Source organism: Odocoileus virginianus, chromosome 11, assembly GCF_023699985.2.
Source record: "Odocoileus virginianus isolate 20LAN1187 ecotype Illinois chromosome 11, Ovbor_1.2, whole genome shotgun sequence".
In the NCBI taxonomy this organism is placed as follows: Eukaryota; Metazoa; Chordata; class Mammalia; order Artiodactyla; family Cervidae; genus Odocoileus; species Odocoileus virginianus.
This window is the reverse complement of record NC_069684.1, coordinates 61,653,764-61,667,447: the sequence shown is the minus strand read 5'-3', so window position 1 is coordinate 61,667,447 and position 13,684 is coordinate 61,653,764. Positions and strand designations below refer to the sequence as shown.

The 13,684-nt window shown below is 37.5% G+C and overlaps 1 long non-coding RNA gene across 2 annotated transcripts in view; it reads left to right on the top strand.

The window, feature by feature from the left end:
- Window positions 1-13,684, top strand: part of LOC110147896 (uncharacterized) — a 28,411-nt gene that overhangs the window by 11,112 nt on the left and 3,615 nt on the right. For both annotated transcript variants that reach the window (XR_011490162.1, XR_011490163.1), the window contains one exon: window positions 9,850-9,909. This is a non-coding gene — a long non-coding RNA (uncharacterized lncRNA). The remainder of the gene's footprint in view (window positions 1-9,849; window positions 9,910-13,684) is intronic.

Here is a 13,684-nt window from a genome sequence, read left to right as displayed (position 1 = left end):
CTCTTGATAAGGAAATGTCAGCCCACTCCAAGATTCTTGCCTGGAGAATTCCCTGGACAGAGGAGCCTGGTGGGCTATAGTCCATGGGGATCACAAAGAGTAGGACACAGCCTAGTAACTAACTTTCACTTTCATAGTTTGAAAGCATCAATTCTTCAGCATTCAGCCTTCTTTATTCTCACATTTATACATAACTATTGGAAAAACCATGGCTTTGACTATGCAGACCTTTGTCATTTGTTCAATATAATTTTTTTTAATTCTTCTGAAAATATAAGTTGTTAGCAGGTTGTATTACACTCATTAATTTATCTAACAAGCATTCAATAAACATATTTCTCTTTTTTATGAACCCTTATTTATGAACAATAAATACCTTTTAGCAGAGTCGGACATGATTGAATTGACTTACCAAGCACGAATGTGTGGCTTCCTAAAGCTTATTTTTTTTATTATGTAAACTCACCAGAGGTGGAAACATCCTATATTACAAATGCAGATGGTGATAATGGTTCTAGAGAGAAATACTGCATGGTGTTAAATGTAGGGACACTAATCATGATAGAGTGGGCCAGAAAGCCTTCTCTGAAAGAGTAACACTTAAACAGAATCTGAAAAAAAGAAAGAAGTCTGGGAGAATAGAAAGAAGAAACAGCAAGAGTGAGTTTATCCTATGCAAGGAGTTGAAAGAAACACTGTGCTTCTGGAGACAGATTAAGGAAAGAAGAGAAGGGTGGAAATAAGATCAGATACAGGGACAGAGACCCAAAGAAGTCTTTCATGCTCTTCCAGGGCAGCTGGATTTTATGCTAAGGGTATGGAAAACCAGTAGAAGATTTCAAACCATGTTGGGTATAATATGATTTACATTTTAAGAAGAAAGATTCAAGATTAGGGTAGAACTGACTTTGAGGAATTAAAATGTGTAGCAGATAGATCATTAAAAAAAAAAAAAGAAAAGAAAAAAACTATTGCAGTATTCTAGTCCAAATATGGTTAGAAATGTTTAAATTTTGTATATATTGCAGAAGAAAAGTCAATAGAAATTGTTAATTTAGCCTACATGGGAAGTATTTAACAGAAGATTTTTTTTATTATTATTACCTACTAATCTGTTTTGAATTAATGAGTATACTAATTTGTGTTTTCTATGAATATTACAAATTATGTAATTTGTAAAAAAAAAAGACTTTGTGTTTATTAAAATTTATGTATAGTATGTAGTATATTGCCTGCTTAAGTGTGCTAAGGAAACAACAGTCTTATTTCCAACTTTATTTCTTTAATACAAGCTAATACTAGCACTACCTTCCTCTTGAGAAACCTGTATGCAGTTCAGGAAGCAACAGTTAGAACTGGACATGGAACAACAGACTGGTTCCAAATAGGAAAAGGAGTATGTCAAGGCTGTATATTGTCACCCTGCTTATTTAACTTTTATGCAGTGTACATCATGAGAAACACTGGGCTTGAAGAAGCACAAGTTGGAATCAAGTTTACTGGGAGAAATATCAATAACCTCAGATATGGAGATGACACAACTCTTATGGCAGAAAGTGATGGAGAACAAAAGAGTCTCTTGATGAAAGTGAAAGAGGAGAGTTAAAAAGTTGGCTTAAAGCTCAATATTCAGAAAACTAAGATCATGGCATCCAGTCCCATCACTTCATGGCAAATAGATGGGGAACAGTGGCTGACTTTATTTTTGGGGGGCTCTAAAATCACTGCAGATGATGACTGCAGCGATGAAATTAAAAGACGCTTACTCTTTGGAAGGAAAGTTATGACCAACCTAGACAGCATATTTTAAAACGGAGACATTTCTTTGCCAACAAATGTCCGCCTAGTCATGGCTGTGGTTTTTCCAGTGGTCACGTATGGATGTGAGAGTTGGACTATAAAGAAAGCTGAGTGCTGAAGAATTGATACTTTTGAAATATAGTGTTGGAGAAGACTCTTGAGAGTCCCTTGGACTGCAGGGAGATCCAACCAGTTCATGCTAAAGGAAATCAGCCCTGGGTGTTCATTGGAAGGACTGATGCTGAAGCTGAAATTCATATTCTTTGGCCACGTGATGCGAAGAGCTGACTCATTTGAAAAGACTCTGATGCTGGGAAAGATTGAGGGCAGGAGAAGGGGACGACAGAGGATGAGAAGGTTGGATGGCATCACCGACTCAATAGACATGGGTTTGGGTGAACTCCGGCAGTTGGTGATGGACAGGGAGGCCTGGCGTGCTGCAGTTCATGGGGTCACAAAGAGTCAGACATGACTAAGTGACTGAACTGAACTGCCAATATTTAATGAAGGATAGAAAATTGAAAACATGCACGTTGGGCTTGACCAAAAAGTTCAGTCGGGTTTTTCTGAAGGCAATTATGGAAAAATTTGAACGAACTTTTTGGATAATTGCCCTGACATTCATTTTCAAGACAAAAATGTTTCCTTCAAAACATTTGAAATAGACAATATTTTGTCTTCTATATAGAATCATTAGTGAAATGGTTTATATGGCAATTGTCAGTAACTATTGTATCTATTGTATGTAATAATAGGTAATCAAGAAAGATAAATATAAAAACACAAAAATTATATTCTATTATATAAAAATGATTTTAAATATTGATAGTCATAAAATTTTGCATAATTTTTCTTTACTTTTAATATTTTTATTTTACCAACCAACATTTATATTTGAATAGCGAGTATTTCCTGGTATCTATTAGTATTTTGACTTTTTAAAAAAAATTTAATTTTTTAAAAATTTATTTTTTATTGAAGGATAATTGCTTTACAGAATCTTGTTGTTTTCTGTCAAACCTCAGCAGCCATAGACATGCATATGTCCTCTTGCTCTTGAACCTCCCTCCCATTTCTCTCCCCACCCCACACCTGCAGGTTGATACAGAGCCCCTGTTTGAGTTTCCTGAACCACACAGCAAATGCCCATTGGGTATCTATTTTACATATGGTAATGTAAGTTTACATGTTACTCTTTCCCTACATCTCACCCTCTCCTCCTTTTTCCCCATATCCCCAAGTCTATTCTCTATGTCTGTTTCTCCATTGCTGCCCCATAAGTAAATCCTTCAGTAATGTTTTTCTAGATTCCATATATATTCATTAGAATACAATATTTCTCTTTCTGACTTACTTCACTCTGTATAATAGGCTCTATGTTCATCCACCTCATTAGAACTGACTCAAAGGCATTCCTTCTTATGGCTGAGTAATATTCCATTGTGTATATTTACCACTATTTATTTACCCATTCATCTGTTGGTGGATATCTAGGTTGCCTCCATGTTCTAGCTATTGTAAATAGTGCTGCAATGAACAATGGGATACATGTGTCTTTTTCAATTTTGGTTTCCTTAGGGTATATGCCTAGAAGTGGGACTGCTGGGTCATATGGTAGATTTATTCCTAGTTTTTTAAGGAATCTCCATACCATCTTTCATAGTGGCTGTATCAATTTACATTCCCACCAACAGTGAAAAAGCATTCCCTTTTCTCCACACCCTCTCCAGCATTTATTGTTTGTACTTTTTGTTTGTTTGCTTGTTTGTACTTTTTAACAATGACCATTCTGACTGGTGTGAGGTGATATCTCGCTGTGGTTTTGATTTGCATTTCTCTAATAATGAGCAATGTTGAGCACCTTGTATGTGTTGTTGGCCATCTGTATGTCTTCTTAGAAGAAATGTCTGTTTAGGCCTTTTTTCCCCCCACTTTTGGCTTGGGTTGTTTCTTTTTCTGGTATTGAGTTGTATGAGCTGGTTGTATATTTTGGAAATTAACCCTTTGTCAGTTGTTTCATTTGCTATTATTTTCTCCCATTCTGAGGGTTGCCTTTTCACCTTGCTTAGTGTTCCCTTGCTGTGCTAAAGCTTTTAAAGATAAATCAGGTCCCACTTGTTTACTTTTGTTCTTATTTCTATTACTTTAAGAGGTGGGTCGTAGAGGATCTTGTTTTGATTTATGTCATCAAGTGTTCTGCCAATGTTTGCCTCCCAGAGTTTTATAGTTTCTCATCTTACATTTAGGTCTCTAATACATTTATTATTTTGACATTAGGTCAAAATAATAAACATTTTTAGTTTATCTTTGTGTGTGGTGTTAGGAAGTTTTCTAATTTCATTCTTTTACATGTAGCTGTCCAGTTTTCCCAGCACCATTTATTGTAGAGGCTGTCTTTGCCCCATTGTATATTCTTGCCTCCTTTGTCCAAAATAAGGTACCCATGGGTGCATGGGTTTATTTCTGAGCTTCCTATCTTATTCCATTGGTCAATATTTCTGTTTTTCTGCCAGTACCATACTGTCTTGATGACTGTAGCTTTGATCTGAAGTCAGGAAGACTTTTCCTCCAGCTCCATTCTTCTTTCTCAAGACTGCTTTGGCTATTCACGGTCTTTTGTGTTTCCATATGAATTGTGAAATTTTTTTTCTAGCTCTATGAAAAATGTCATTGATTATTTGATAGGGATCATATTGAATCTGTAGATTCCATTTGGCAGTATAGTCATTTTCACAATATTGATTCTTCCTACCCAGGAACATAGAATATCTCTCCATCTGTTTATGTTGCCTTTGATTTCTTTCATTAGTGTCTTATAATTTTCTGTGTATAGTTCTTTTGTCTCCCTAGATAAGTTTATTCCTAGATATTTAGTTCTTTTTGTTGCAAAGGTGAATTGGATTTATCCCTTAATTACTGTTTCTGATTTTTCATTGTTAATATATAGAAATGCAAGTGATTTCTGTGTATTGATTTTGTATCCTGCAACTTTGCTAAACTCATTGATTAGCTCTAGTAATTTCTGATACTATCTTTAGGGTTTCTATGTATAGTATCATGTCGTCTGCACAGTGAGAGCTTTACTACTTCTTTTCCAATCTGGATTCCATTTATTTCTTTTTCTTCTCTGATTGCTGCACCCAGGTTTTCCCAAACTATGTTGAATAATAGTGGTGAAAGTGGACACCTTTGTTTTCTTCCTAATGTTGGGGGGAATGTTTTCAGTTTTTCACCATTGAGAATAATGTTTACTGTAGGCTTATCATATATGGCCTTTGCTATGTTTCAATAGGTTCCTTCTATGCACATTTTTTGAAGAGCTTTAATCATAAATGGGTGCTGAATTTTGTCAAAGGCATTTTCTGCATCTATTGAGATGATCATATAGTTTTTATCTTTCAATTTGTTAGTATGGTGTATCACATTGATTGATTTGTGTATATTGAAGACCCTTTGCATCCCTGGAATAAAACCAAATTAATCATGGTGTATGAGATTTTTGAGGTGTTGCTGAATTCTGTTTTCTAAAATTGTGTTGAGGATTTTTGCATCTATGTCCATAATTGATATTGGCTCATGGTTTTCTTTTATGTGTTGTCTTTGGTTTTGGGATCAGGGTGATGGTGGTCTCATAGAATGAGTTTGGAAGTGTTCTTTCCTCTGAAATTTTTTAAAAGAGTTTTAGAAGTATAAGCATTAGCTCTTCTCTAAATGTTTGATGAAATTCTCCTGTGAAGTCATTTGGTCCTGGGCTTTTGTTTTTTGGGGGATTTTTGATCACAGCTTCAATTTCAGTGCTTGTAACTGGGTTGCTCATAATTTCTATCTCTTCCTGGTTCTGTCTAGGAATATTGAACTTTTCTAAGAATCTGTTTGTTTCTTTCAGGTTAGCCATTTTATTGCCATACTGTTTTTCATAATAGTCTCTTATAATCATTCATATTTCTGCATTGTCTGTTGTAACCTCTCCTTTTTCATTTCTAATTCCATTCATTTGGTTCTCTCTCTTTCTTTTCCTTTTTCCTTTTTTTTTTTTTTTGGATGAGTCTGGACAAAGTTTGTCAATTTTGTTTATCTTCTAAACGATCCAGCTTTTGCTTTTATTCAGTTCAGTTCAGTTGCTCACTCATGCCTGACTCTTTGCAACCCCATGAATCACAGCATGACAGGCCTCCCTGTCCATCACTAACTCCCAGAGTTCACACAAATCCATGTCCATCGAGTCGGTGATGCCATCCAATCATACCATCCTCTGTCATCCCCTTCTGATCCTGCCCTCAATCTTACCCAGCATCAGGGTCTTTTCGAATCAGTCAGCTCTTTGCATCACGTGGCCAAAGTATTGGAGTTTCAGCTTCAACATCAGTCATTTAAATGAACAACCAGGACTGATCTCCTTTAGGATGGACTGATTGGATCTCCTTGCAGTCCAAGGGACTCTCAAGAGTCTTCTACAACACCACAGTTCAAAAACATCAATTCTTCGGTGCTCAGCTTTCTTTATAGTCCAACTCTCAGATCCATACATGACTACTGGAAAAACCATAGCTTTGACTAGATTGAACTTTGTCAGCAAAGCTATGTCTCTGCTTTTTAATATGCTGTCTAGGTTGGTCATAACTTTCCTTCCAAGGAGTAAGTATCTTTTAATTTCATGGCTGCAATCACCATTTGCAGTGATTTTAGAGCTCAAAAAATAAAGTCTGACACTGTTTCCACTGTCTCCCCATCTATTACTCATGAAGTGTTAGACCAGATGCCATGATCTTAGTTTTCTGAATGTTGAGCTTTAAGCCAACTTTTTCACTCTCCTCTTTCACTTTCATCAAGAGGCTCTTTAGTTCTTCTTCACTTTCTGCCAAAAGGGTGATGTCATCTGCATATCTGAGGTTATTGATATTTCTCCCGGCAATCTTGATTCCAGCTTGTGCTTCTTCCAGCCCAGCATTTCTCATGATGTACTCTGCATATAAGTTAAATAAGCAGGGTGACAATATACAGCCTTGACGTACTCTTTTTCCTATTTGGAACCAGTCTGTTGTTCCATGTACAGTTCTAGCAGTCAAAGTCTTTGGCATAGTCAATAAAGCAGAAATAGACGCTTTTCTGTAACTCTTGCTTTTTCAATGATCCAGCTGTTGTTGACAATTTGATCTCTGGTTCCTCTGCCTTTTATAAAACCAGCTTGAACATCTGGAAGTTCACGGTTCACATATTGCTGAAGCCTGACTTGGAGAATATTGAGCATTACTTTCCGAGCATGTGAGATGAGTGCAATTGTGCGGTACTTTGAGCATTCTTGGCATTGCCTTTCTTTGAGATTGAAATGAAAACTGACCTTTCCCAGTCCTTTGGCCGCTGCTGAGTTTTTCAACTTTGCTGGCATATTGAGTGCAGCACTTTCACAGCATCATCTTTCAGGATTTGAAATAGCTAAACTGAAATTTCATCACCTCCACTAGCTTTGTTTGTAGTAAGCTTTCCTAAGACCCACTTGACTTCACATTCCAGGATGTCTAGCTCTAGGTGAGTGCCTACACCATCGTTCCCATGATCATTAAGACTTTTTTCTATAGTTCTTTTGTGTATTCTTGCCACCTCTTCTTAATCTCTTCTGCTTCTGTTAGTTTCCTACCATTTCTATCCTTTATCGAGCCCATCTATGCATGAAATATTCCCTTTCAATTGTTTCTTTCAATTCTGTTTCTGTTATCTCTGCTTGGATTTTTATTATTTCTTTCGTTCTACTAATTTTGTTTTTTTGCTTTTCTTTTTCCAGTTGTTTTAGGTGTGAAGTTAGGTTGTCTATTCGATGTTTTTCTTGTTTTTTGTAGGTTTGTATTGCTCTAAACTTCCCTCTTAGAACTGCTTTTACTGCATCCCATAGGTTTTGAGTTGTTGTGTTTTCATTGTCATTTTTTTCTAGAAATTTTTTTTTATTTCCCTTTTGATTTCTTCAGTAACCTGTTGGTTACTTAGAAATGTATTTTTTAATCTCCATATGTTTGTGTTTCTTATAGTTTTTTTCTTATAATTGAAATCTAGTCTCATAGTGTTGTGGTTGGAGAAGATGCTTGATATGATTTCAATTTTCTTAAATTACTGAGGTTTGATTTGTGCCCATGATGTGCTCTATCCTGGAGATGTCCCGTATGCACTTGGGAAGAAGGTGTATTCTTCTACATTTGGATGGAGTGACCTAAAGATATCAATGAGAACCATCTCATCTAATGTATAATCATTTAAGACTTCTGTTTCCTTATTAATTTTCTGCTCTGATGATCTGTACATTGGTGTGAGTGGGCTGTTAAAGTCTAAAGTCTCCTACAATTATTGTGTCAATTTCTCCTTTTAGTCTGTTAGTGCTTTTCTTATGTATTGAGGTGCTATTATGTTGGGTGAATAAATATTTACACTTGTTATGTCTTCCTCTTGGATTAATCCATTGATCATTGTGTAGTGTCCTTCCTTATCTCTTGCAATCATCTTTATTTTAAGGCCTGTTTTGTCTGATATAAGGATTGCTAGTCCAGCTTTCTTTTGCTTGCTCCATCCTCTCAGTTTCAGTCTACCTGTGCCTTTAGGTCTGAAGTGAGTTTCTTGTAGACAGCACAAATATTTATATATGGGTCTTGTTTTTGTATCCATTCAGCCAGTCTGTGTCTTTCAGCCAGAGCATTTGATCCATTTACATTTAAAATAATTATTGATATATATGCTCCTATTGCTATTTTCTAAATTGTTTGGGTTGATTTTGTAGATCTTTTCCTTCTTTCATATTTCTTGACCAGAAAAGTCCCTTTAGCATTTGCTGTAAAGCTGGCTTGGTGGTACTGAATTCTCTTAACTTTTGCTTGTTTGAAAAGCTTTTTGTTTCTCCATTAATTTTGAATGAGATCCTTCCTGGTTATAATAATTTTGGTTGCAGATTTTTCCCTTTCAGTACTCTAAATATATTCTGACATTTCCTTCTGGCCTGCAGAGTTTCTGCTGAAAGATGATCTGTTAAACGTATTGGACTTCCCTTGTATGTTGCTTGTTGCTTTTCCCTTGCTGTCTTAAATATTCCTTCTTTGTGTTTAGTCTTGGTTAGATTAGTATGTGTCTTGGCATGTTTCTCTTTGGGTTTATCCTGTATGGGACTCTTTGCCTTCTTGGACTTGATTGACTATTTCCTTTTCCATGTTGGGGAAATTTTCAACTATAATCTCTTCAAAAATTTTCTCATACCCTTTCTTTTTCTCTTCTTCTTCTAGGACCCATATAATTTGAATGTTGCTGCATTTGATATTATCCCTGGTGGCTCTGAGATCATCCTCAGTTCTTTTCATTCTTTTGGCTTTATTCTGTTCTTCAGAAGCTTTTTCCACCATTTTATCTTCTAATTCACTGATTTGTTCTTCTGCTTCAGATATTCTGCTGTTGATTCCTTCCAGAGTATTTATAATTTCAGTAATTATGTCATTTCTCTCTGTATGTTTATTCTTTAATTCTTCTAGGTCTTTGTTAATTGATTCTTGCATTTTCTCCATTTTGTTTTCCAGGTTTTTGATCATCTTTACTATCATTATTCTGAGTCCTTTTTCAGGTAGTTTGCCTATTTCCTCTTCTTTTATTTGGACTTCTGTGTTTCAAGTTTGTTCCTTCATTTGTGTAGCATTTCTCTGCCTTTTTATGATTTTTTAAAGAAACAATTTTTCAAATTTATTTATTATTTAACATAAATAAATGTTTGAGGTATCCTTTCCCCAGGCTTTCAGGTTGAATTCTTTCTTCCTTTGCATTTCTGCCCTCCTAAGGTTGGTCCAGTGACAAGTATAAGCTTCCTATAGGGTGAGATTTGTGCTGAGTTTTTGTTTGTTTGTTTTTCCTTTGATGAGCAAAGCTGAGTGAGGTGGTAATCCCATCTACTGATGTTTGGGTTTGTATTTTTGTTTTGTTTATTGTTTAGGTGTTCCTGCACAGGGTGCTACTGGTGATTGGGTGATGCTGGGTCTTGTATTCAAGTGGTTTCCTTTGTGTGACTTCTCACTATTTGATACTCCCTAGGATAAGAAGCAGTGGCTGCGCTTTGCTGGAGAAGCCGTGAAGAGATACCCCACGTCTGAGGTAAGAGAAACCCAAGTAAGAGGATAGGTGTTGCGAGAGGCATCAGAGAGCAGACACACTAAAATCATAATCACAGAAATCTAGCCAATCTGATCGCAGGACCACAGTCGTGTCTAACTCAATGAAACTAAGCCATGCCGTGGGGGGACATCCGAGATGGTTGGGTCACGGAGGAGAGGTCTGACAGAATGTGGTCCACTGGAGAAGGGAATAGCAAACCCCTTCAGTATTCCTGCCTTGAGAACCCCATGAGCAGTATGAGAAGTCAAAATGATAGGATACTGAAAGAGGAACTCCCCAGGTAGGTAGGTGCCCAATATGTTACTGGAGATCAGTGGACAAATAACTCCAGAAAGAATGAAGGGATGGAGCCAAAGCAAAAACAACACCCTGCTATGGATGTGACTGGTGATAGAAGCAAGGTCTGATGCTGTAAAGAGGAATATTGCAAAGGAACCTGGAATGTTAGGTCCTTGCATCAAGGCAAATTGGAAGTGGTCAAACAGGAGATGGCAAGAGTGAATGTCGACATTCTAAGAATCAGTGAACTAAAATGGACTGGAATGGGTGAATTTAACTCAGATGACCATTATATCTACTACTGTGGGCAGGAATCCCTTAGAAGAAATGGAGTAGCTATCATGGTCAACAAGAGCCTGAAATGCAGTATTTGGATGCAATCTCAAAAATGACAGAATGATCTCTGTTCATTTCCAGAGCAAATCTTTCAATACCACGGTAATCCAAGCCTATGCCCCAACCAGTAATGCTGAAGAAGTTGAAGTTGAACTGTTCTATGAAGACCTACAAGACCTTTTAGAACTAACACCCAAAAAAGATATCCTTTTCATTATAGGGGACAGGGTTGCAAAAGTAGGAAGTCAAGAAACACCTGGAGTAACAGGCAAATGTGGCCTTGGAGTACAGAATGAAGTAGGGCAAAGGCTCATAGAGTTTTGCTAAGAGAACGCGCTGGTCATAGCAAACACCCTCTTCCAACAACACAAGAGAAGACTCTACACATGGATATCATCAGATGGTCGACACTGAAATCAGATTGATTATATTCTTTGCAGCAAAAGATGGAGAAGCTCTATACAGTCAGCAAAAACAAGACCAGGAGCTGACTGTGGCTCAGATCATGAACTCCTTATTGCCAAATACAGACTTAAATTGAAGAAAGTAGGGGAAACCACTAGACCATTCAGGTATGACCTAAATCAAATCCCTTATGACTATACAGTGCAAGTGAGAAATAGATTTTAGGGACTAGATCTGATAGACAGAGAGCCTGATTAACTATGGACAGAGGTTCATGACATTGTACAGGAGATGGATCAAGACCATCCTCACGGAAAAGAAATGCAAAAAAGCAAAATGGTTGTCTGAGGAGGCCTTACAAATAGCTGTGAAAAGAAGAGAAGCAAAAAGCAAAGGGAAAAAAGGAAAGATATTCCCATTTGAATGCAGAGTTGCAAAGAATAGCAAGGAGAGATAAGAAAGCCTTCCTCAGCAATCAATGCAAACAAATAGAGGAAAACAACAGAATGGGAAAGACTAGAGGACTCTTCAAGAAAATTAGAGATACCAAGGGAACATTTCATGCAAAGATGGGGTCAATAAAGGATAGAAATGGTATGGACCTAACAGAAGCAGATATTAAGAAGAAGTGGCAAGAAGACACAGAAGAACTGTAGAAAAAAGATCTTCATGATCCAGATAATCACAATGGTGTGATCACTCACCTAGATCCAGACATCCTGGAATGTGAAGTCAAGTGGGCCTTAGAAAGCACCACTACGAACAAAGCTAGTGGATGTGATGGAATTCCAGTTGAGATATTTCAAATCCTGAAAGATGATGCTGTGAAAGTGCTGCACTCAATATGCCAGCAAAGTTGGAAAACTCAGCAGTGGCCACAGGACTAGAAAAGGTCAGTTTTCCTTCCAATCCCTAAGAAAGGCAATCCCAAAGAATGCTCAAACTACTGCACAATTGCACTCATCTCACACGCTAGTAAAGTAATGCTCAAAATTCTCCAAGTCAGGCTTCAGCAATGCATGAACCATGAACTTCCAGGTGTTCAAGCTGGTTTTATAAAAGGCAGAGGAACCAGAGATCAAATTGCCAACATCTGCTGGATCATCAAAAAAGCAAGAGAGTTCCAGAAAGACATCTGTTTCTGCTTTATTGACTACGCCAAAGCCTTCGATTGTGTGGATCACAATAAACTGTGGAAAATTCTGAAAGAGATAGGAATACCAGACCACCTGACCTGCCTCTTGTGAAACCTATATGCAGGTCAGGAAGCAACAGTTAGAACTGGACATGGAACAACAGATTGGTTCCAAATAGGAAAAGGAGTATGTCAAGGCTGTATATTGTCACCCAGCTTATTTAACTTATACACAGAGTACATCATAAGAAACGCTGGGCTGGAAGAAGCACAAGCTGGAATCGAGATTACTGGGAGAAATATCAATAACCTCAGATATGCAGATGACATCACCCTTATGGCAGAGAGTGAAGAGGAACTAAAAAGCCTCTCGATGAAAGTGAAAGAAGAGAGTGAAAAAGTTGGCTTAAAGCTCAACATTCAGAAAACTAAGATCATGGCATCTGGTCCCACCACATCATGGGAAATAGATGGGGAGACAGTGGAAACAGTGTCAGACTTTATTTTTTTATTTTTTGGGGCTCCAAAATCACTGCAGGTGGTGACTGCAGCCATGAAATTAAAAGATGCTTATTCCTTGGAAGGAAAGTTATGACTAACCTAGATAGCATATTAAAATGCAGAGACATTACTTTGCCAACAAAGGTCCGTCTTTTGAACTGTGGTGTTGGAGAAGACTCTTGAGAGTCCCTTGGACTGCAAGGAGATCCAACCAGTCCATCCTAAAGGAGATCAGTCCTGGTTTTTCATTGGAAATGCTGAAGCTGAAACTCCAATACTGGGGCCACCTCATGCGAAGAGCTGACTCATTGGAAAAGACCCTGATGCTGGGAGGGATTGGCGGCAGGAGGAGAAGGGGGTGACAGAGGATGAAATTTCTAGATGGCATCACCGACTCAGGGGGCATGAGTTTGAGTAAACTCCGGGAGTTGGTGATGGACAGGGAAGCCTCGCGTGCTGGGGTTCATGGGGTCGCAGAGTCGGACACGATGAGCGACTGAAGTGAACTGAACTGAACTGAGGGTTGGTTCTCTGTAGTCTAGGGTCTTGGAGTCAGTGCTCCCACTCCAAAGGCTCAGGGCTTGATCTCTGGTCAGGAACGAAGATTCCACAAGTGGTTTGTTATGGCATTAAGTGGGATTAAAACAAATACCCAAAAATGAGAAACAAAGGACAAACCCCAGAAAAATGGCAGTTACAAAATCAGGCAGATAATAATTAAAATAATGGAATAAGCACATATACATATAAACCCATAATCAAAATTCAAACAGCCCAACGAAATTATAGTAGATTAACCCAGCACACAAAGGAAATCAAAAATTGTATCTACCAGTTAAGAACAAAACTGACTAAGGCACCAACTGGAAAACAAAACTAAAGCAACTTGCCAGTTGGGGAATAAAGCAATGAAAAGAAAACTCACATATATGTTGAGAGAAAAGGAAAGAGAGTAAGAATAGATATGCAAAATTAAATAGAGGTAGATAAAGAAGATTTATATACATTAGAGGTTAACTGCAAGGGGAAAAGAACAGTAGGAAAAGCAAACAAAGGAATAAATTAGAAAAAAATAATAGGCTAAAAAAAATTTAAAAA